The sequence below is a fragment of the Hypanus sabinus genome, chromosome 30 (genome assembly GCF_030144855.1).
Source record: "Hypanus sabinus isolate sHypSab1 chromosome 30, sHypSab1.hap1, whole genome shotgun sequence".
Lineage (NCBI taxonomy): Eukaryota > Metazoa > Chordata > Chondrichthyes > Myliobatiformes > Dasyatidae > Hypanus > Hypanus sabinus.
The window spans coordinates 25,001,388-25,026,655 of NC_082735.1; the positions used below are offsets into that span (position 1 = coordinate 25,001,388).

The window sequence follows — 25,268 nt, forward strand, 5'->3', positions numbered from 1 at the left end:
CTTTTTGAACCCGAGGGTGTACACCATCTGGCCCAGGTGGCTTCTCAACCTTCAGACCTTTCAGTTTCCTTCTGCCTACACCCACCATGTCCATATCCCACCATTATCTGCACATTCACCTGCCTAAGAGCCCCTTGAATGCCTCTATTGTATTTGCCTCCAGCACCACCCCCAGCAGCGCACTCCAGCCACTCACCACTTTTACATACGAACTAACTTTCCTGCACATCTCCTTTGAACTTAGCCTCTCCAACTTTACGCTTGCCCTGTGGTATAAGACATGTCAAACCTGGGGAAAAGGCTACCCAGCCACCTACTTTCTTGCTGCCTCTCGTAGTCTTATAAACTTTTCTGAGTTTTACCCTTGGCCTCTGCCACCCTCGAGAAAGCAGCCCAAGTTTGTCCAGCCTCCCTTTAGAGCACATGCTCTCTAATCCAGGCAGCATCCTGGTGAACCTCTTCTGTGCCTTCTCCAAAGGCTACACGTCCTTCCTATAGTGGGGTAACCAAAATGCACTACTCCAGAAGCGAACTAACAAGTTTTATCAACTTTTATCAACAAGTTTTATCAACTTGCCTGACTTTTGAACTCAATCCCATACGACTTCCTTATGACCCTATCAAACTGAGAAGCTACTTTCCAGGAATCATGAACCTGCACCTGTTAAAGATCTTGCCACTAACGGTGTACTACTCCTGAGGAAGAGCTAAGGAGGAGGATCACAGCAAGTAGTTATTCATTTCCCTTCTCTTTTAACTGAACCTGGTTCAACTGCAGCAAATAATGTGCTTCTGCTTCTATCCAGATACAGTATACCCGTCACAGTGCTGATGTATCACGTGAACTTTATTCTTGCAGGTTATAGGACAAGTTCAACCTCTTAGCGTTATCCTCCAGACGGAATATAATATCCTTCTGTGCATGTTCTATACCCATCTGAATTGGTTAACTGGCATATAGAATAGTCAAGATTGAGTGCTGTTCTGCAGAAAAGTCATCGTTGTCTGTTACATAAAAGTTACTTAAATATTCTGGCAGTAATTTATTGACTGATGGCCCTGCTTTCAGACCAGCCATAGAGCTCAGAGATCAGCTGCTGTTTGATTGATTGGTTTTAAATTGGTGCAACTGACCTAAACTTGACAAGGGATCTTTAAAAAAACGAGACGGAGGTGGCAAGGCTGCAACTATTTTAACCCCCTGACTATTGAGCTTTCAAGATAAAGTTCAGGAACAATACAAGTTTATTTGCAACTGCGGAGCATTTGCTCTGGCTTCTCAGGAACACAAAGCTCCACTCACACTTAGACAGACTCGGTCACAACGTCAAGCAAAGGACTGCTTTTGGGCGCGGGCAATTAAAAATGAGATTCACATTTTCAAATTCAGTTCTCTGCCTCCCCCTTGATGCGAGGGTAACTCAGAAGATTTCTGTGTTGGGATGTAGCTGACAGCTTCTGAGGAGCTCTTGAGGAAATAATTAAAACAGAACTGCTGTTTTTATTTAAAGGTGATCATAAACAACTAATTGAGGCATTTAAGGAATAATTCCTTGGCAACAGTGTGTTTTGGAATATCTGAGGACGTTAGGGACCTGGATGTTAGTTCATCAATGTTTCAGTGTACAGTTGAAGTATGGGTATCGTGTTGTTCTGTGTGGCAAAGCAATGCAGAAGCCCCAGATATCCCCACCCCCACCCCCACTCCCAACTACCCTGCTGGCAAATGCACAGTCTCGGGAAAATAAAACTGAAGGCCTCAGAGCAAGCTTTCTGTACCAGAGGGACCTCAGGGACTGCTGGGTACTTTGGTTCACAGAAACATGATTAACCCTGCCATTTCAGACGCAGTCCTGCAGCCTGATGGCATCACTATTCACCATAGAGCAGGTCAGTTGAGTCTTATAAAGGTCGAGGAGGTGGGGGAAGTTCATCTCATCGTGGTGGTCAGACATGACAGTTCCACTCTAGTCCTGCTCACCCAACCTAGAACATCTAGCAGTCAACTGTGGTCCAAAGTCATGGTCGTGCACTTTAGCAGTAGAAATAACTGTGCAGACTATTTTGTAAAGGGTGAGAAAATCCAGGAATCTGAGATGCAAAGGGACTTGGGAGTCCCTGTGCAGAACACCCTGAAGGTTAACTTGCAGGTTGAGTCAGTGGTGAGGAAGGCAAATGCAATGCCAGCATTCATTTCAAGAGGTCTAGAATACAAGAGCAGGGATGTGATGCTGAGGCTTTATAAGGCAATGGTGAAGCCTCACCTTGAGCATTGTGAACAGTTTGGGCTCCTGTTACGAATGTGCCACAACTCTGAGGGGCCAAAGGGTACAAAGTAGCCCCCTCCTTTGTGAGAATGGCAAGATCGCTATTAATTCAGGTCTGGGACACAGGAAATGAGAGAGAGACACGCAGAATCCTCAAGGTTTGGAATGTGTCCTGGCCTCCGCGAGACAAAAACCCCTGATAACGGCTATTGTCTCTTGGAGACAGAATTGTGTATTGAGTACTGTAGTATTCATTGAAGCCCCTCAGGGGACGACCAGAGTGGGCTAGTTGAGGGATTGCATCATCCCAACCTGATTGACATCTGAGACCCCGTGAGTAAGGATAAAAGAGGGTCTGGGGAACACCCCTCAGACACACCAGGAGAAACATATGAGACCGGTGGGGGTTTGTGTGTGTGTCCATCCTTGCCTGGGTGACAAGTCCTCCACGGAACGGCCTTGCTAAAGGACGGATACGGATCAAGATCGGATCAAGGAAAGCTGGCAAGTTTCTTTTCTCAAAAACTCTCTCTCTCCAACAATTGAAAACCCAGCGGTCCCCAAAGGCTGAAGCCTGCATGAACTGAGTGACTTTTATATTTCCATCGGACAATACATTATCCCCTAGACCAGAGGTCGGCAACCTGCGGCTCCAGAGCCACATGCAGCTCTTTGATCTCTGTGATGCGGCTCCCCGTGGTTTGTTAGCTTTTGAAATGTAATTCGAAATTTGAAGATTATGGTGATCTGGTACAATATGAAAACTTTGCGGAGACACCGTTTCCTGGCACATCCGAACCAGCTCACAATTAGCCACCGTTCCGACTAAGGGAGATAGCCTACGGGGGTTTGTGAGTACGTGTCTTTTGGAGCATACGCGCCCACGGGGGGGCGGGTTGAGGGAGGCTTTAAAGCAAGGCTGTTTAGTTCGAATAAAGTTACCTTTGACTGCAGTCTTTATTTTAGCGCTGCGTGTAGCACACCGCTACAACGTGTTTTTTATCGCTATTAATATACATCACCACTGCCAATGCCTGACACCCGCCAGTGCGCGCATTCTTTTAATTCTTCGATCCAAGGTAGGCTACCTATGGAGTAACCTTCAACCCAACGTCTTTTTTTCGGAGTTCAAAATGTTTTTGTTGCATGCAGAAATGTAATTTCGTTTTCTCTGCAGGAGTTCATCAATTTCATAAATGCAACACATTATAGTTTGTTTATACATAGCATAAAGGCAAAAAAAACCCGTTGTATGCAGTGTTATTTCATTTTGTGGCTCCCAGTGTTTTCTTTTCTGTGGGAAATGGGTCCATATTGGCTCTTTCAGTGGTAAACGTTGCCGACCCCTGCCCTAGACAACGATAGAGCTTATTTCTCATTGATTATTATTATACCCGCACTTTCAGATTTAGTATTGACGATGTATATTATCTGTTTGTTTGCTTTGATATTATTTTTGTGTCTTTTTACTAATAAATACTGTTAAAAATAGTATCATCAGACTTCAACGGACCTCTCTATCTTTGCTGGTAAGTGACTCAGTTACGGGGTTCGTAACACTCCTCATCTAAGAAAAGATGTGCTGGCATTGGAGAGGGTTCAGAGGAGGTTCACAAGGATGACTCCGGGAATGAAAGGGTTATCATACGAGGAATGTTTGATACCTCTGGGTCTGTACTCACTAAAATTTAGAAGAATGAGGGGGATCTCATTGAAACCTTTAGAATGTTGAAAGGCCTGAACAAAGTAGATGTGGAAAGAATGTTTCTCACGGTGGGGGAATCTAGGACAAGACAGCACAGTCTCAGGATAAAGGGGTATCCTTTTAAAACAGAAATGCATAGAAATTGCTTTAGCCAGAGGGTGGTGAATTTGTGGAATTTATTACCACAGGCAGCTGTGGAGGCCAGGTCAATGGGTATATTTAAGGCAGAACCTCAAATAGACTCTTGTTTGGACGGGGCATAAAAGGTTGCAGGGAGTAGGTTTGGGAGAGGGGCTGGGGGGTGGGGGGGAAGGATCAGCCATGACTGAATGGTGGAGTAAACCCAATGGGTCAAATGGCCTAATTCTGCTCCCATGTCTTAAGGTCTTAAGCTCTGACTTTACCTACCGAGGGAGTTTTCTGCTGCTATCCTGATAGTGGTGTGCACTCCGCCTCTGGGCAGTGTCAGGCAGTCACTGGAGGAGCTGAGCACTGTGATCAGCTGCCATGAAGCAGCTCATCTGGTGCCTTCCCTATCGTTATGGGTGACTTTCAACCAGGCCATCTTGAAGTCTATGAACGACTATGGACCAACATATCGCCTGTGGAACCTGAGGAGCCGGCACACTTGGTCACTGTTACAGCACTATCAAGTGCACTTACTGCGCTACCCCACGCCACACTTTGGAAAGTCCGATCACCTGGCTGTACTTTTACTCCTGAAAGAGACTAAAGGCCACAGCACTTGTGGTGAGGGCCAAGAACGTATGGTCATGGGAGGCAGAGAAGCTTATTGTAATTTATTTTTTTTATTCTGTATTTCAATACTTTACTGCTGCCACAAAAAAAAAGTATATCTCACTGCACATCCCCGTGATATCGAACCTGATTCTGACCCCAGACTAGCCTTTTGGGTTGGAGCAACATTTCTGCTTGTTCATGAAGATTACAAAATCAATGGTCGAACCCTCAAAGTAAATCACCAATACGCCCCGCACTTTTGTACAGCAAAAAAATAAAAAAGGACTATATTGTCCAGTGTGGATATCTACTTTCAATGGAAAATGGGTGACATAATTACCCTCTGTAAACTAAATACTCGTCGGGCAGATGATCCACCTTATGGCATTGGATGACAGCTGTTATAAGTACCTTAATGCATCAATAGTGAGGGAGATGGTCACTGTAACCCTCTTTACCAGAGAAATCCCTTCATAAGCACATTTGACAATATGTGTTTTCCATGATCTCTCAGAATCCTATTGAATATTATTGGTGTGATCTCATAGTTGTGAGTGATACTGGCAGAGCTGTCCAGGCTTTCTAAGCAGGCAAGCAAACTACAACAAAACCTCACCTCCGTTGGAAAAGTGCTTTTTCACGAGATTCATGAGATTCCGCAAGATTCACGAGAACATCCAAAAGTAGGGAAAAAAGGGACGTCACCCTGTGCATTGTAACTTCCTGATCTGAAGCTGGAGCGATCACAATTACTGCTAAAAGGATGTCAAACCAGAACGGTGCGGCAATGAAGAAACTGACCAGGCAACAGATGCAGGGGCAAAAATCATCCATCGCTTTCAAAATTACTTCAAAGTAGGGTTAGACTTTACCCAGTGTCCTGAAGTGCCGCAGCATCTCCTAAATCTGTTTGCTTTTTCTCTTGATGAAGAAGCTTCGTGAAAACATAGTCACCTTCCAATCATGCACCACCGAAAGACCAGGGTTTTGCTCATCAGTGACAAGCAGACCTAAAGGCAGAAACAGCATGGCATAGAATAACTGGGAGAAATCGATGGCCGCACAGCTTATCCATGGCTTTACAATACTCAATGAAATACACTGTGGCCATGTTAAATTGTGATTTTATGCCCACAGATTGGTAAAAGATTGAATTTTGGAGACTTAGTTGGTTATTAACACAGATCAGACTTGATGCTGACCGACAGTGCACAGTGTGGCTAGAACTAATTGAAAGATGCATGTGCCAACCAGAGGAAGTGCAACCTGATGTTCATTAAAGCAGTTGTTTCATGCCTGAGAAAACATTCAGTGTATGATTAGAGAGAAATTAGATCTGCAAAATAATCAATATTATTTACTCTTTACCTTCTGTTTCCTTAAAACTACCCACTGATTTTCATAATTCAAATTATTTGCATGGGATTGGCTAGATATTGTTCTGCCTGTTCTGAACATACTTTCATCATTTAATTCATTCTGTTCAAAATGTTCCTCTATTGACTGAAAACATTTGATAAGCTAATTTTGCTTACTTTTATTGTTTGCACAGTTTGTTTTCTTTTTCCCCTGCGCATTGGGAGTTTGTGGGTCTTTTCATAACGGGTTCTATCAGGATTCTTGCTTTTGTGGCTGCCTGAAAGGAGATGAATCTCAAGATTGCATATAGTGCACATGCTTCAATAATAAATGTACTTTGAACTTTAATGAGTCTCTATCAGTAAACCATTCTCTGCCCCAATCTCATATTTTTTGCACAGTTTGTTGTCTTTTGCACGTTGGTCGTTTGTCCGTCCTGTTGGGTGTAGTCTTCCATTGATTCTATTGTGCTTCTTGGTTTACTGTTTGCTTTTTGTTTATTTTGAAATTTGAACTTATCTCATAGTATTAAAAGTAACTGAACATATTTAGATATATTAAATTATTATGCTACTGAGGAGATAATTATTTATATAACCAGTACTTAAAGATAAATAACATAAAACAAATACTATAAAATACAAAGAAAATTAATATCTCATTAATCAATTAATTTACCAATTCTGGTATTTGAAGTAGGTCGCATGGTTTGAGTCGCACAAATGGTTTTCTGTGATACTCTTATGCTCAATCCGCTCTACAGCAGAGATTCATTCATATCACACAATACGTTTAATCTTTTGGAGCTATTGAAATCAGTACATTTCAGAGTGGTATGAACTGGATGATAGATTTTTAATTTTTAATTTCTTCTGTTTATGTAGAGGCCAATTATCACCATGCTTTTTATCACCCCATTAGGCACAAAGGGCACTTTAAAATGTGCCAGTCTTTGGCCTTTGGATTGATTTTATCATCATTATCTTATATTACCTTCTTGCTATTGTAGACAGTTGAGGAGAGAAGAAAGTAACAGAAGCGACCTGGTCAGCATGAAATTGAAGGGATGATACGCAGAGGGGTCACAGTGGTATTTGAACATTTAGTTAGTGTCAGTGTGGGAACATAGCTGCAGTAATCTGGTATTGGCTTATTGTTGTCACATGTACCAAGATACATGAAAATCTTGTCTTGCCTACTGTTTATACAGATCTAGTCATTACACATTACATTGTGATAGAATAAGGTCAAACAACAACAATACAGATTAAGGTGTATAAGCCACCAAAAATATTGCAGTGCTGGTCAACGTTAAAGTGCAAGACCATAAAGAATTTTCCACTCGGGATCAATAAAGTATTTATTAGTATTATTATTGTTGTAGTTGTTGTTGTTATAATCTGGTAGATTGTGAGGTCAAGAATCCATCTTATCATACAAGAGGTCTATTCATAGTCTGAGAACAGAGAGTTAGAAGCTGTCCTACCACCACTACCACATATACATGTCCCACCTGCAATAGAACTTGTGGGTCCAGGGTAGGACTGTCTAGTCATCAAAGATCTCACCATTAAAGAGTGGACGTCGTCATCGGATTCCGATGAGCAACCGAAGAAGATACGCTGTATCTTCTGCCTGCTGGGAGAGGGGAGAAGAGAAAATGACCAGGGTGGGTTGTGTTGTTATGTACACTGGCTGCTTTACTGAGGAAGCAAGAAGGATAAACAGAGTCCATAGGAGGAAGGCTGACTCCCGTGATGTGCTGGGTTGTGTCCACAGCTTTCTGCAGGTCTTTGTGGTCACATACAGAAGCATTGTCATATCATTTCTTGGCCGTGGCATCAATGTGGTTAGATCAGGACAAGCTGTTGGCGATGTTCACAGCTAGGAATTTGAAGCTCTCAACCTCAACACCATTGACGTAGACAGGAACATGAGCATTGTCTCAGCACCCCCACCCCCAACCCCTTCCAAAGTCAATAACCATCTCTTTAGTTTTGTTGTCATTTGACCTTGAGGAAAGGTCGATGCCATGACACCAATGTCTCTGAGCTCTCTATGTTTCTACCTGAGTCAATTTTACCCCCACTCCACCACCAGTACTGATCCAGAGATTTTGAGATATCGTGTACCTGGGACAGTATTGTGCACGTCCAAACTTTTATAACTATGGACCAGGTGACTCAGGTGAACAGGAGAACCTGCATAAATGTTAAAGATTCAAACAAGTACATATAGAGAAAAGGAGTCAACATTAGCCATATTAATCTGCTATAAAATCAAAGCAATGTCGGAAAAGTTTACGAAAAATTGTATTGAAAGGTTTCTCATAAAACGATCAGTAGCAGTAACTATGGAAACCAATCGTTGCTGAAGAAGACGCCAAGTCTCTGACTCATTGAAGTATTCACCATGTTGAAACCTGGCCAAATTCATCCAGAGTGAATTAACATCTGAGTAGACCATTGAAAGTTGTGAAACTACTAAAAGAGATAACATCTGAGTAGACTTATTGAAGGTTGTGAAACTATTCACAAAGATGTGTAACCAAACAGTTAATGAGTTTTGATTTAACACTGCATAGTGAACCTTTTTGTTTGAACTAATCACAATTAATAAAGAAATACAGTTACTGAATAAAGTTATTGTTTAATGTGGTGCGTCATGTGCTAGTTTGGTTTTATTGGCAACATTTCATTCTCCAGCTATGTCTACATGATAGAATCAAATAAATGTTACAGCACAAGAGATTATTCAATCCATTGTGTCCTTGCCCACAAGCTCCACAATTGCACGTCATGGCTTTTAATTTTCAAAACCAGGTGCACTTTAAACATAATGCTGTTTCCTGCCTTCTCAGGCAGTGAATTCCAGACCCCAGCCACTCATTGGGTGAAAAGGCTTTCATCGTCTGCTTCCTAATCTTTCTACCAATAACTTGCCAGTTACGCTTCCTGCTGTTAGACCCTATGTTAAGAGAAATATTTATTTTATTTATATTCATACACCTCTATTAGTCTCCCATCCTCCTCCTCTGTTTCAAAGAAAAGACCAAGCCAGCCTAAGCAGTCTTCCATCTTTGCTGGTACAGGAACTGAAAGATGTCTGTCAGCAAGATCATGCAAAGGATTGTGGGGACTGACTAGAGGATCACTAGGATCTCTCTTCCACCCATCTGACATATACTGCATACAGAGGCCTTGGCCTTTCCATCTTTGGAAACATCCACCAAGATCTCCACTGCACCAGCTCCAGAGTAATAACGTCTTCCCTGTAAGACAGTGGCCAAAACAGAGCTCCATACTCAAGCTACAGTCAAACAGGAGTTGTATGCAACTGAAGGATAAACTCTCTTCAATCACTTGAAAATGAATTTGCATAGATAAAGAAACATTCAGATTCTTATATGTCACAATTAATTAATTGCTATTAAAAGATAGTGTTATACAGACAAACGTCGCAGTAAATTTGCACACAGTACAGCCCCACAAACAGGTAAGTGACCAGTTAATCAGTTTTGATTATGTTGGTCTCAGAAAAAATGTTGACAAGGCAGAACAAAAGATTTCTTGTTCTTCTTTGAACGGCAGCATTTGCAGCAAGGGATCATCCTGCACCATGATCTCGTGCACTGCGCGGTTCATTTTCAGAGGAAAATAAAAGTAATTCAAAATCATGGCATGAATTTGCAAATTCTATGAAATTACTCTGAAGTCCTCTGTGCAACAGACACACTAATACGTGGAGGAGCCCAAACATGCGCTGGGTCATGCAATGACATGTGATACACACTGGACACTACACCTACAACTGCTGAGAACACGTTGCTTTCCTTTGGACACACTCAGAAACACATTGTCACAAGCTGAGCAAATTCTAGTCTAGGACTGGGAACCAGGTCAAATTAGATCCCTATTAGTTAACTCAAGTTTTATACCAGTCACCAGGTGAGGCGGTTTATATAATGTCGCACATTTGGGTGACAACTTCAAATCTATGGTCATTCAACCATATTCATGTATACTGCCAAACCAAACAATGCTCCTCTGGACCAAAGTGCACAACACAGTACAGATAACTCACACAAAACACATAAAGTAATACTAACACAAATAAATTAACAAATAATAAGGTGCATTTAGGACACAAGTTAAAAAGTAAATGTTTAAATGCTACTGGTGTTTCATATGTGATGAGACCTGGGTGGTGGCAAGGAGTTCAGTGGTCTTATGGTTTGGATGAAGAAGATGCTTCCATCCTAACCGTCCTTCTCCTAATGCTATTGTACCTCCTGCCTGATGGTAGAGAGTCAAAGAGATTGTTTGATGGATGAGAGAGATCATTGGCAATGCCAAGGCCTCTGTACGCAGTATATGTCAGATGGGCGGAAGAGAGATCCTAGTGATCCTCTAGTCAGTCCCCACAATCCTTCGTATGATCTTGCGGACAGACGTCTTTCAGTTCCTGTACCGGACAGTGGTGTAGCTGGTCAGGGCACACTCAATGGTGCTCCTGTAGCAATTGATTAGAATGGGAGGGTGAGGGGAAAACTGACTCACCTCAATCTCTTCAGGAAGTCGTCTTGATCCAATCAGCATGAAAATCAAAGGCCCCCAATTGCATTGTTCTTTCACTCGCTGAAATTTTGCTGAAATGCAGTTCTCAAGTTCTCAGTGCTCAATGATTCCTTTTGCTCAGCCTCGCCTTTCGTTAAGATTCACTGTGATAAGTGTGATTAGAACATGTTTAAAGGCATATTATAAGTATGGCACAAAAAGAGGTCATCAGTCCATGAAGCCAAAATAGGCTCCTTTAGAGGAACACACACAAAATGCTGGAGGGGATCAGCAGCATCTCCCTTCAACAGGACTGGAAAGGAAGGGGGAAGAAATCAGAAACTTCGTTTCCAGTCCTGATGAAGGGTCTCAGCCCAAATGTCAACTAGTTAATCATTTCCATAGTTGCTGCCTAACCTGCTGAGCTCCTCCATTAATCTGCGTGCGATGCTCTGGATTTCCAGCATCTGCAGAACCTCTTGTGCTAATGTTCTCCATTTAGAGCAGGGGCTCCCTATTGCTTAACAGTATTGATCCATTGCTAAAAGAAAGTTGGGGACCCCTGCTTTAGAGGAATCCATTTAGCCCCATCCTCCAATTCTTCCCCATTGCATACCAACGATCTTCATTCAGATGTCTGTCCAATTCCATTCAAGCATCATCTACCTTCTTTGCGGATGGTGAGAAAGTTCTTCCCCACTTCTGCTTTACATCTTTTGCCCAATTCATTAAACGTGCCTCCTGATACTTGAAACGTTATGGAAACAGTTTCCTTCTCTTCAACCTTTCAGGAGATCTTGCACACTATTATTAAATTTCAGTTCAAGCATCTCTGCTCCAACAAGAACAATCACTCGTCCTAGATCCATGATAGTATCTCCCTCCTACAACCTCTCCAATATCCTTCTGAAGGTGAAGTGAACAGAATTGGATGGAATTATCCAGCTGTGGCCTGACCGATTTTTGAAAAGGTTCAAATCACTACTGTTGTACTTACTTACTGCCCATAATGCCACTGGTGTTTAGGGCAGCAATGAAGGTCCTCTATCTCCATCTGTATAGAAAGATACTACATTACTATTTCTGTAACAACCGCTGTTCTATCTACCTTTATTTATCAATATCGCCATCTCATTTCCTCTACTAACCACTATCTTAACATAAACTGCCACTATCAAGGGTTAATGCACATAAATTTTCAGGTCAGTCTTTCAGTCAGGTCCTTTTATCTACAGCTTGTTGTCTCATTTCAGCCCTGTGCCAAAGTGCATCACGTATCTCTGTACTGTTTCATCTGTTCATTCTGCCAGCCAATTTACACCCTCCCACAGATTGTTACTATCTTTCTCACTGTTCATCACTTTTAATGCCATGACCAGAAGCTTAAGGTTGCCAAGTAATAACTGCAGTCCAACCCAGTGTTCGTAGCTATGCTCTGGTGCATCTACTGTTACGAGGGAAATTAAATCTGGCAGTGTTGGAGAAGGCAAGGAGGGCAGTCTATAGCATGATAAAGATCAACATGGAAAGTTGGGAGGAGAAATGGCAGATGCAGTTTAATCCAGAGAAGTATCAGCTGATGTATCTTGAGACGAGAAATAAACATAGGTCACACACAATAAAAGTTGGGCCCCTATGGAGCGTTGAAGTAGTCCTTGAAATCCTTGAAAATGGCAGCACTGGTAGGTAAGTGGTGAAGGCGGCATATGGGATGCTTGCTATCAAGTCAAGTTAAGTCAAGTTTATAGTCATTTAACTACATACATACATGTCAAATGAGACAATGTTTTTCTGGACCAGGATGCAAAGCACAGTAATACGCATAACACACATAAAAACAAACAATAATACATGAAAGTGAGGATAAAATCTGCAGAGGAATTATGCATAAATAAACAAAGTAAAGTAAAGAAATTAAATATTGTCGGGCACTAAACAGATTGACTTTGAATGCGATGCGACAAGGAGTTCAGAAGCCTAATGACGTGAGGAAAGAAGCTGCTTCTCATCCTGACCATCGGAGTCTCCTGCCTGATGGTAGAAAGTCAAAGAGGACGCTGGATGGATGGGGAGGATCCTTGATAATACTAAGGTCTCTGCGTACGCAGTTCTCCTGATAAGTGTCCCCGATGGATGGTAGGGAGACCCCTGTGATCCTCTCGGCCGTTCTCACAGTCTTTTGTAGGATCTTGTGATTCGATGCTCGGCTGCTCCCAGGCCAGATGGAGATGCAACTTGTCAGGATGCTCTCATTGGCGCTCCCAGGCAGAGAATATTAAGAGCTGGGATTTTATCTTACAAATTAATAAAATTTTTGTAAGGCCACCTTTGAAGTATTGTGTGCTTTTCTGGACACCACAATAAAGGAAGGATATGATTGCTCCGGAGAGAGTGCAAACGAGATTCACCAATTCGTTGCTTGGACTGGAGCATGAGATTTACAAGAAACTGGATTTCTTTGTTTTCCATGGAGCAGAGGAGGCCAGGGAATGAACTGATAGATTATGAAGGGGATAGATAGGGTAGGTACTGCAGTAAGCAAGTCTAAGACAAGATGACATCCTTTTAAGGTGAAAGATTGGAAAATTTAGAGGAGGACTGAGGAGGAACGTATGGGACTACAACTACAGGTCATGGGTTAAGGGAGAAAGGTGAAAACTTTAAGAGGAACGTGAGGGGAAACTTCTTCACTCAGAAGGCCGTGAGGGTGAGAAGCGAGCTGCCAGTGCAAGTGGTGCATGTGAGCTTGATTTCAATGTTTGAGAGAAGTTTGGATGAGTACATGGATGACAGGGCTAAGGTCCAGGTATAGGTTGAAGGAAGTAGGCAGTTTAAATGGTTCAGCATGGTCTAGAGGGGTTGAAGGGTCTGCTTCTGTGCTGTACTACTCTATAACTGTGAATTTAATATGGTCAGAATCTGGATTACACTTCCTGAGGTGGTGGTGGAGGCAGGTAGACTCACAACATTTTAAGAAGCAATTGTTGCCCTGCATCCAAGGGCTGAACGGACTCCGTAGTTGTGGACTCACTGTCAGAGCCTCCGCAGTTCATGCTCCATGTGTTATTTCTTTACTTTTTTCCCCCGCTATTTGCACGATTTGTCCTTTTTTGCACACATGCCGTGGTCTTCCGTGAAGTCGATTGCGTTTCTTTGTTTTGCGAGCACCTGCAAGAAGATGAATCTCAAGGTTGTACCAGTACTTTGACAATAAATTTGAACTTTGAACCTTGACAAGTTCTTGAATCACCATGAAGTACAAAACTTTGGACCTGATGCAGGTGCACAGAATCAGAATTGATTGGTCCAACATCAACAAGATGGGCAGAAGGGCCTGTTTCTATGCTGTATGACTCAGTGACTCTTAGGAAAGTCAAACGAAGGAAATTCAAGACCCTAGAACAACTTTAAGTTTTTAAGTTAATAATATACGATCCATTCACATCAGAGTTTAGCAAATCCTCTAGCTGTTTAAAATGTTGGATTATAAAACTGGACTGGAATATATCTTAGTGCACAGGACCCATGAGAAAAACAGACGTTTCTTTAAACTCAGTGAATAACCAGAGGACACCAGGTGGCAGACAGCCACTGGGTCTGAAGACAATAATTCAAGGAGGGGACTCAGGTAGTGTCACATGCCTAATGAATAGTTAGATTACCACTCTGCTCCTCTCTCACGTCCATCCAGGACACTTTGCAGCTCTTAGCAGAGGTTGAACTTCTGCTGACACTGTGAGAATTAGCTGATGGCAGCAGCCAGTCTTTTTTTCACAGTGACAATAGCATTGTGTTCCCATCTTCTGGCAGCAAGGGCAATTCTCCATCTCCCTCGACCAGGATGTGGTGCAGAGAGTGAGGGAAGCAAGGCGGAATCAAAACAAGTCAAACCAAGACTCTTGAACTTGGAACAAAGAAGTGATTTAACTCATCCTGACTCAGGCAAACAACCATTGAGTTTGAAAGATGCAAAACATCTGTTATTTTTCTATTTGATATGATTTAAAGTGGAACTCAAAATATATGGCATTCATCGTGAACACCTGTAAGTTAAGAGTTGCATACATTTATTATTTATTTACTTACTTATTGAGGTACTGCACGGAATGGGCCTTCGAGACACACCACCTGACAATCCCCCAACTTAATCCTAGCATCCTGACTGACTGCATCACTGCCTGGTATGGGAACTGTACTTAACCTCAATCACAGGGCTCTGCAGAGAGTGGTGCAGACAGCCCAGCGCATCTGTAGATGTGAGCTTCCCACTGTTCAGGACATTTACAGAGACAGGTGTGTAAAAAGGGTCCAAAAGATCACTGGGGACCCGAGTCACCCCAACCACAAACTGTTCCAGCTGCTACCATCCGGGAAACGGTACTGCAGCATAAAAGCCAGGACCAACAGGCTCCGGGACAGCTTCTTCCACCAGGCCATCGGACTGATTAACTCATGCTGATACAATTGCATTTCTATGTTATATTGACTGTCCTGTTGTATATACTATTTATTACAATAAATTGCACATTGCACATTGCACATTCACACAGAGGTGTAACGTAAAGATTTTTACACCTCATGTATGTGAAGGATGCAAGAAATAAAGTCAATTCAATTCAATTTACAATGACCAATTGACCTACCCACTGATACATCTTTGGACTATGGAAGCTACTGGACAAAACCCAGGAGGAACGTATAAACTCCTTACAGGCAGTGGCAGAAGTTGAACCCAGGTCGCTGGTACAGTAATGTGTTGTGCTAACCACTACGCTACCATGCTGCGTAATGCAGGTCAACGGGAGTGACCCTATCCAGTCCTGATTTAGCAGCTGCCATCTTGTTACTGACACATTCTTCCACCCAAAATGTAGTAGTAGGGAAAGCTCAACACCTCCCTGCCCCCCAATTGTCCCCCCTCATCGCTCCAACAGCAACCCCACCACAAACCTAATCTGATTCAAAAACTGCTTAGAAACACTTCTTTCCAAAAAGATCATTTTCAGCAATTTAATCGCCGACAATTACACGAAGGTTTGGGCGGGGAGAGGGGGAGAGTGAAGAGTGGACGGGTGGTGCTTAGAATGCTCCTGATTTAATACGCTGAACAAACAGAGAATGCTAATTTTGTTATTTGTGGAAAGTGGTGAGTGTAAATCAATTCAGTACCATACGTCTTTTAATTTCCTCTCTAACGGCTTCAAACATTGTGTTAAATCCTTTGATACTTTTGTTATAAGACACTGGCGCAGAATCAGGCATTTCGGCCAATCGAGTCTGCTCGGCCATTCGATCATGGCTGATTCACTTACCAATACACACAAGTCAGTCTGTAAAGAAGGAAAGAGGTTTTGAAAGGTGCAGGGACAGGGTAAATGCAATGTCTTTATTAAGAATAAATTGCATTTGACGTGATTGGCTTTGAACTCCAGCACATCATACAATGTTCTCCGATACACTGATTAGTTAGAATCTATTCTAAGTACAATCATCATTTTATTTGCATGAGTTTGCTTGGTTCAATGTGCATTATTAAATGTAATTGCTGTACGTAAATGATAAATCTGAATATTAAATTATCATTTGATTTGCAGGGTTTAGTTAAATGGTTGCTTCACACAGACTTTTAGCATATTTGCTTTGAATAAATTAGCTCTCATTTTTATTGACAGTATTACTTGAAGACGGAGCAAATGTATCTTTGGAGAAGTCTTTCTGCATACTGAGGTATACATTTACACAGATTTACCAAAATGACAGATCTTTCCTGTATCGAGTTAATAAATTCAACAGAACAATTAGGACATTTTTCAGAGCAATTAATGCAACATTAAATCACAGGAAGACTATAATATTTCAACAGGTGAAACTACGTAGGGGGAGGAAAAGCATCCGTGCTATCACAGAGCCCAGTACAGGTAAATGGTTTTATTTCCTAAGAGCTACAACATCCTAAAGTGGATGAAAAACGGGTGAGAGCTGAAACAAATAGCCGCACTGGGAGTAAATCTGGCATTGGCTTAAACAGAGCCATAAATCATTGACCTGACACAGTATGTGAATGCACTCGCAGTGGCTGCCAGGGGCGGTAGAGCTGCAGGCACACTCTGGGCAGGCCATTTATCTTTAATGAAACTACTCAGGACCCAGCCCACACAATATACAATGGAGTACAGCTTCCTGCACACAGGCTCTCACCTACGATGACATTACGATGCAGCGCATATCAAATAAAAAAATGCTAATGTGTACCTATATAATGGATGTGATTCCATCGGCAGTTGATGGACTGTTGGGATGTTATCAAATTTATGCTTTATAAAAATTCTGGCTGGGAAACAAATGCAGAAGTCAAATGCAAATAAAAAAAAACTGGCATTTACATAGCACCTTGTGTGAATTCTGGACATCTCAGAAGAGCTTTGAAAGCAATGAAATAGTTATAAACTACGATTATTAGGAAATGCTGCAACAAAATTGCATTGCAGTAACCTTTCGCAAACTCTAATGTGATAATAACAGATTTTTTAACCTCACGTTGCAAATTTGGTCAGTGCATTAGATTAACCACCTCTCCTTAAAATAGTGTAATTGGATCTTTTATATCTACCTGAGAGAGCAGATGCGGATGTGAAAGCAAAGACTTCCGACAATGCAGCACTGCCTTACAACTGCTCTAGATTCTTTGTCCTGAAGAAGGGTCTCGGCCCGAAACATCAGCTGTTTATTCATTTCCATAGATGCTGCCTGACCTGCCGAGTTCCTCCAGCATTTTCTGTGTGTTGCTCTCAATTCTTCATTCTCTGTTTCAGAAAATCCATGAATACAGTTAGGCGTTAAGTCTTGCGATTAGATGTTCTAGATGACAGCTTTCATTTCTGAGTGAGAAATACACACTGTATCTAATCCTGTATCTAATAACGTGGCCACTGAGTGTATGTTCGTCATCTCTGCTGCTGTTTCACATCAAGTTTCACCGTATTGTGCGTTCTGAATTTCTCTTCTGCACACCACTGTTGTAGTGTGCTGTCACCTTCCTGTCAGCCTGAAGCAGTGTGGCCATTCTCCTCCGACCTCTCTCACCAACAAGATATTTGCCACTCACCGAATGTCTTTTGTTTCTTGCACCATTCCCCGTAAACTCCAGAGATTGCTGCGTGTGAAAACCCCAGGAGATCAGCATTTTGGGAGATTCTCAGACAACCCTATCCGGCACCAGCAATCATCCCATAGTCAATGTCACTTTGATCACATTCTGATGTTTTGTCTCAACAACCAAGCTTCTTGACCATGCCTGCATGCTTTTGTGGCCGCATGATTGGCTGATTAGATATTTGCATTAATGAACAGTTGTACAGGTGTAATTAATAAAGTGGCCACTGAGTGTATTCACAGTTTTTTTAAATAAAGTCTCTTCACAGCTTTTAATAAAATATCTTTAAAAAAAACATAGGAACGAACTTTCTGCTAGTTTGAATAGGATTCTCTGTGAGTTATGACTATTTTATGATTGATTATTTATAATGGTACAAGATTTCCCTTTTCTTAGATCTGAACAAGATTACAATAGTGGAGAGATGGATGGCATGTTAGGAGGATTTAAACAAAAAGCCTGAGAATATTAAAAATAAGGCATTGTGTAAAGCACAATCATTCCAAGGCACTACATACAGGAGTGGTGACGATGGCGACTTGGGGCATGTTGGAACATAAGCTTTATGGATGACCTAAAACTTACCTGCTGGCAGAGAGCACACTGGATGTGGTGAACTACATATACCTGTCTGGAGACGCCCCCTGCTGACTGCTCCTGTGGCTCCTCCCACAGACCCCTATATAAAGGCGATTGAGGCCTGAGCCCAGCCTCTCAGTCTCCAGGATGTAGTATGGTGGTCAACCACTGCTTGTTCCTTCTTCCAATCAATAAAAGCCAATATCTCGCCTTTACGTCTCAGAGTGAGTTATTGACGGTGCATCACTGGAATAGCCAGGTGAGGAAAGTCTGGATTGAATATCTCAGCATTAGATTAAGTGAGGCAAGAGCAAATCCAACCAAAACTAGAATTAGTAAGATTGGTGATACAAGAACGTGGTCCAAAATCCATCTCAAAATTAAATTCTGCACCAAAGATGCCAGCCAGGTGTAGATGTCAGTGAAATGATGGAGTAGGTAACTAGGGTGAAATATTGGTGACAGAGGAACATCTTCAACCCGGAATAATTTCTGCTCATCCAGCATTGAACAAACCGTCTGGCATTTCAGCCATATTGCAGGGTGGAGAGAGACAATGGCAAAGTATTGCAAGATGGTGTGAGCATCCCTCCACGCACACACACACTGGAGCTGTTTTTCAAGGGAATAAATTCCCCGACAACATCAGGGAGTGGCCAACAGGTAACGAACAGGAGTGGGTTCAGGATAGAAACGTTAGCGATATCGGAGTTAACAGCGAGACTTCAGGAAAGGAGTCAATGCTGCGAGTTTCTGGCCAGGACTGAATAAACCAGCTGCAACCAGATCTGCACCCAGCATCGTGACGTTGAAAGGTCAATGAAGGAGAACTCTGTGACCAAGTTTCCACTTGTTAAGAGGTAAGCAAGTCTGCCACCTTTTTAAGCCAAAGGCTGTGTCCATTATCTTCATTCCTCCCAGCCAGTAGGTGTCATGATGATGCATAGAATTTAATTTCACCTCTACTAGTAAAAGGCAGGTTGCAAACATGTGCCAACGGTGGAGAATGGAGTTGGCTGCCATTCTCATAAATTCACAAGATGGATTGCAAGCAAATGTACCAACTGACTTGAAGGTTTCCTCTCCTTTTTCTGTCCTTCAAGCCTGAGGATGACTTTCTTCTTTTCTGCTGGTTCTGAAGTTACTAATAATGCCAATGTGTATAGATGCAGTTGTGGGGAGAGGTTGCCTGATGGTGCAGATAAGTAAGTACTTTGTAAGTTGGTCCATTCCTTCAGCTGGGCTTCTGTGTGCTCCTGCAACATGGATGCAAGGTCCTGGAAGTCCTTTATCTCACGGAGCAATCCAGGCAGGGGATTCACAGGAGTAGTGAGGATGATGCACGTCTAATTTCCGGTAATTTCTCCACCACCTTCCCCCCCCCCCCCCACCCTCACACTTCCCCCTTCTGCCTTGTTCCATTCCTTATTCTGGCTCTCCTCTTACCCCTTCTCTTTTCCTCACCTGCTCACCGTCTCCATCTGCTGCCCCTCCTCCTTTCCTTTCTCCCATGGTCCACTCACCCCTCCTATCAGATTCCTTCTTCATCCGCCCTTTCCCTCCCTCTTCCATCTTTCACCTCCCAGCTTCCTGCTTCATCCCCCTCCCCCGCCCACCCACATTCCCCCTCACCTGTTTTCACCTATCATCTGCTAGCTTGTACTCCTCCCCCCACCACCACCTTCTTCTTCCTCCTTATTTTCTAGTCCTGATCAAAGATCTCAGCCCAAAACGACAACTGTTTATTCCCCTTCATAGATACTACTTGACTTGATGAGTTCCTCCAACGTTTTGTGTGTGGGGCTCTGGATTTCCAGCATCTCCTGTGCTTATGCCTTTTCTCAAGGTGGCTTTGGCGACATGCAAGAACCTTTCCCGCTGTTCACCTGATAACACACAATAAAGAGTCCATTTTGAGAAGGAAGTCTGGTATCGGTCTCAGGGATTGCTAAAGCTTAGTGGCAGACGTGAAAAAGAGAAATCCTGCCCAATGGAGTCAACAAAGTGGATTAGGACCTCAGTACTAGGCTAGGAGGGGGCACTTGTATTGGTTTGCTCATTGGGTTTTGTGATGACATATTGATGGAATCTCTCCAGTCTTGAGTGTCCCGCCCTAGGTAGTCCAAATCAAAGAAGGACAAAACTGCCTAGTAGACCATTAGTCTGGCAGTCTTGATCCTCAAAAACCTTTCCCTTCAATCTTACTGCTAGTTGGTTGGTATGGTGAGACCTGCAGACACATAACACCATTGTCCAGACCCTGCGGACCACTAACCAGGGATTCTGTGCAGACCTGTTACCCAGCTTCAGCGAGGATTGTACTTTCTGTGTGCCGCAGTGCAGAACTATAGAACGTACTGGAGGACAGCGTATCTGAGCTCTCACGTTGCTTCTAGACTCGCAATTGTATGATTTCCACAAGTCACTGAGCTAAAGGATTGAATCCACTTCATACCTGACCTTAGTTATACACCCATCGCAACCGACACATCAAGCACAGTCCCATTCATTCTCAGAGGTCACTGGCGTTCACTCAAAATGTAAGTTTAACTTTGTATTTTCTTTATTTTTCCTTATATCTCTGATAGTCCCTGATTTTACTTCATTATCAGTAGTACGAAGCAACAAACAGTCTACTGCAGGAACTCGGGCAGGTTAAGCAGCTTCTGTATAAGGAAAGAAATTGTCTATGCTTCAGGTCGAAACCCTACATCAAGATTTCAAGGTCAATTTCTTTCCACAAACCCGTTCCTCCTGCAGATGTTGCTCAAACGGGAGTTCCTCCAGCATATTGCTTTTTGCTCAAGATTTCAGTATCTTATGTCTCCAGTGGTAGTTTAATGTGTGCAACAGCAAAATCTATTTGGATTTTTACATTATTTTTAATTGCTGATTTCAATTTGTCCAGCTACTCACATTTTGCTTCATTGGTAGTAATATCAGGCCTCTGCCCATTCACAAAGATCTCCAACTATTCATGAATATATTCCATTGCTCCAACCATTGGTTCCATTATTTTTCCTCCTGCTTATTGGTTCCCAGGGAGAGAGATAACTCTGCAGATGATCCATACAATTAACAGCTCCGGAGAGAGCAGCCCTGGAAATAACTGTCGGCCAAAACATGTGATATCAGGGATGGGGAAATAATACCTTGGTAACAATATTCCACCTGAAGCAGCTATCTGTTATGACTTCATCCTCTCTATAACAATACTGAAATCTCACCTTGGTTTCCACTGGCAAGCGCCAGAACTCGATTATAGTCATTCCATGATCTGTTAATATTCATCTTAATGAGCCAATTTGACATTGAACTATCTCCTGGTTCTTCCCTTTGTAATTTCCTATCAGGAGCCAAACAGGTTCAGGTGAAGGTGGAAGACAAGGGTTGCAGTCCCACGACCACTGACTTTTTTCACATTTAATCTTCCTACTTTCAAACTCAACAGTCACAAAACCTTTCCCATTGCAACAGAATTTTTGATGGCCAGTTTCTGAAGCCTGCAAAACTCATTCTCCACACTGAAGTGACAAAAGCAATCTAGTATCAGAGAGAAATACAACAGCACAGGTGGAACGCCTGCACTAATCCGTAGGAATAACTGAGCTTCCACTTTCACTCATCACCCCTCTGCTATTCTCGCCTCCTGCATTGAAATATCAAGGCCCAGTGCAAGCTCAGGGGACAACTTCCATCTGGGCTCATTACAGCCTTCTGGATGCAATATGAAATTCTCTGACTGGCCTTAACATGTTTTCTCTTCCTGTCTATATAAGAGCCATTTATTCCAGCCTTCCTTTTTCCCTTTCTTTGATACATAATCTGGCATGCTGGGCAAGTCCCACATTGGCAATACACTGAACAAAGTATCTCAGCTGTTGCATTGCATCACTTTATCAGAAAAAATCTCCTTTGTTCTACCATGCTTAGATGCTACCCAGACTATCTCCTTCTCCCAAACAAGAGAAAATCTGCAGATGCTGGAAATCCAAGCATAACACACACACAAAACACTGGAGGAACTCGGCAGGCCAGGCAGCATCAACGGAAAAGAGTACAGTCCCAAAATAACATCAGTTTACTCTTTTCCATACTTAACTACCCTATCTACCTGTGAGGCAACTTGCCTCTTCATTGTTCATGGCATTGGTTTTTTTTTAACAGAAGAAGTGTTATTAGTTAATTAGTTAGTTGCATTTCTTGCTTTGGGAACTACCAGTTGGTTGTCGTCCACCTTCAGCAGTGCCGTCTTAAACCATAAACCGAACTGAGACCGTGGGCCTTCTCCAGCTGGTCCAGGCTTCGTGTCTGTGGGCTCTGCAACATTTTACTACACTATGTGATGAACTGAAGCTGAGGATCTGGATTTGCTCCAGCTGCTCCAGGCTTCGTGTTTCAGGACTCACTTTCATTCTAAACGCTATTTGCTTATTTTAATTGCATGCATGATTTGTTTTTCTCCCTCTCTGCACGTTGGGTGCTAGTCGAGTTTTTACTATACGTTCTTCTGGGCTTCTTTTTTTGCGGCTGCCTTTAAAGAGATGAAGCTCAAGGTTGTATATTGTATGCATACTTTGATAATAAATGTATTTTGAACATAACGAATAACACAGAAGCAAATGGAGTGTTAATAGCACTGAATAAGGAATTAATAAAACAGGGTGGCATGATAGCGTAATGGTTAGCACAATGCTTTACAGTACAGGCAACCAGGGTTCAATTCCCACCGCTGCCTGTAAGGAGTTTATACATTCTCCCCATGACCACATGGGTTTCCTCTCGGCGTTCCGGTTTTTCCCTCAAGTCCAAAGACTTATGAGCGAGTAGGTTATAGTAGGTTAGTAGATAATTGTAATTTGTCCTGGGCTTAGGCTCAGATTAAATCGGGGCATTGCTTGGCTCAAAGGGCCTATCCTGAGCTGTATCTCAATAAAACAACATTAAATTTTAAAAAAATAAGCAATAAACAGTGGTTGCCTTTTTTCCGATTGATCAGCATCAGATTGTTAGCATCCTAAGAACTGCGCCCTGCAAATAGCCTGCATGTGTGAAATCTCGTCCGGTTTAAAGCTGCTGTGGTATGTCTTCCAGGCAGCCTCTGTCTTAGCATATATTTGCTGCAAACTCTTACTTATGCCAATGGTTTACAAGGATTACCAGGGTTCTCCAGCCTGCTTTGAGCAAGGGCTCTTATTCGTGGCTTCAAACCCATTTACTGTGTGCTAGACACAAACAGTAAGATGGGGAGCACTCCCTGTGGATATAATGTTAATGCTGTTAGTATTCAAATCTTCTTTTAAGCTGCAATTGATTCCTGATTTCTTATTCCTGTTCAGCATTGACATATTCTGTTAATGCTTACTTATGTCACAGTAATCTTTTCCTTCGGTTCCATTGTAATTAATCCAATAAGCTGCAAATAATATTCACGCACACATGTGTAAGTGTACGTATATCCCTGAGTTCTTCTGCTCTTAAAGATACAGAAAGCCACGATGCATATGAACCTAGAATTCACATTGCAAGACCTGTGCTCAACACACACCTCACACATACTGTATGTAATGGCATCAACACAATTTTAATTGTTTTGGTTTTAAACAGAATGATAATCGCTTACATAAGAATTCAAGAGATATCAGCAAGTAAAGGCTGTTTAACCCAATTTTGCCATTCAGTAGTTCATGTGTAATCTTTTACCTCAGCAACACTTTCTTCCACCAATCCCACATTCCTTAATTTCATAAATATCTAAACATCTGGGCACAATCGAACATAGAATACTACAGCACGGTATGGAACCTTTGGCCCAACCTACATAAACCTATTCCATAACCTATCTAATCCTTCCCTCCTACACAGCATATTACTCTCCATTTTTCTTACATCCACTTGCCTTTCTAAAATGGTCCCTGGTGTGTCAGCCTCTGCCACCACCCATGGCAGTGTTCCAGGCCCCCACCAGTCTCTGTGACAAAAAAACCTATCCCTGTCACCTCCCCTAAACTTGACACCGATGCCCCCTGGTATTGGCCATTGCTGCCCTGGGATGAAGGCGCTGGCTTCTCATTTGCCTCTAATAATCTTACACACCTCTGTCAAGTCACCTCTCATCCTCCATTGCCCCAAACTCCCTAGCACACTCAACCTTTCCTCATAAGGCTTGCTCCCCAATCCAGGCAGCATCTGAATAAATCTCCACTGGACCCTCTCCCAAAGCTTCCACGCCCTTCCTATCAGCACACACAAAATGCTGGAGGAACTCAGCAGGCCAGGCAGCAACCATGGAAAAGAGTACAGTCGACATTTCGGGCCAAGACCCTTCAGCAGGGCTGGAGAAAGAAAGATGAAGAGTAGATTTAAAAGGTTGGGGGGGGGGAGAGAAACACAAGGTGATTGGTGAAACTGGGAGGGGGTGGGATGAAGTAAATAGCTGGGAAGTTAATCAGTGAAAGAGATACAGGCCTGGAGAAGGGGGAGTCTGATAGGCGAGATTAGAAGGCCATGGAAGAAAGAAAAGTGGGGAGGAGCACCAGAGGGAGGCAATGGGCAGGCAAGGGGATAACGTGAGAGAGGGAAAAGGAGATGGGGAATGGTGAAGGAGAGGATGGGGGGGACACATTACTGGAAGTTCAAGGTGAATAATGAGGTGAAAAGAACTGTAAGCAAATATAATAACGGTTCAGATAATGGAGGGTTTTAAAGGCAGGTCCTTCAGCTCAGCTTATTTATTTGTCTCTATTTGCTTCTATAATTGGACCTCCCCCCACCACTTCCTTACTAGACTATTCTATATAGCCACCATTCTCCATGTCAAAAGCAGGCTCCTCGCGTCCCTTTTAGGGCCACACAGTCATGTAGCAGTTAGCACAACGATTTACAGCACCAGCGACCCGGGTTCAAGT

At 42.7% G+C, this 25,268-nt stretch overlaps 2 long non-coding RNA genes across 4 annotated transcripts in view; both read right to left on the minus strand.

Annotated features, from left to right (window-relative positions):
• The window catches only part of LOC132383451 (uncharacterized), a 46,918-nt gene extending 37,753 nt beyond the window's left edge, over positions 1-9,165 (minus strand). For 2 of the 3 annotated variants that reach the window (XR_009508688.1, XR_009508687.1), the window contains exons 1-2: positions 7,586-9,165; positions 5,586-5,723 (exon numbers count right to left, since the gene is read on the minus strand). This is a non-coding gene — a long non-coding RNA (uncharacterized LOC132383451). Of the gene's footprint in view, positions 1-5,585; positions 5,724-6,248; positions 6,353-7,585 lie in introns of those variants that run through there. The other variant, XR_009508686.1, reaches the window with a different exon arrangement.
• A 1,760-nt stretch (positions 9,166-10,925) lies between these two features.
• LOC132383452 (uncharacterized) overlaps positions 10,926-25,268 on the minus strand; it is a 151,356-nt gene continuing 137,013 nt past the window's right edge. The window contains exons 9-10 of the long non-coding RNA XR_009508689.1: positions 17,239-17,431; positions 10,926-13,796 (exon numbers count right to left, since the gene is read on the minus strand). This is a non-coding gene — a long non-coding RNA (uncharacterized LOC132383452). The remainder of the gene's footprint in view (positions 13,797-17,238; positions 17,432-25,268) is intronic.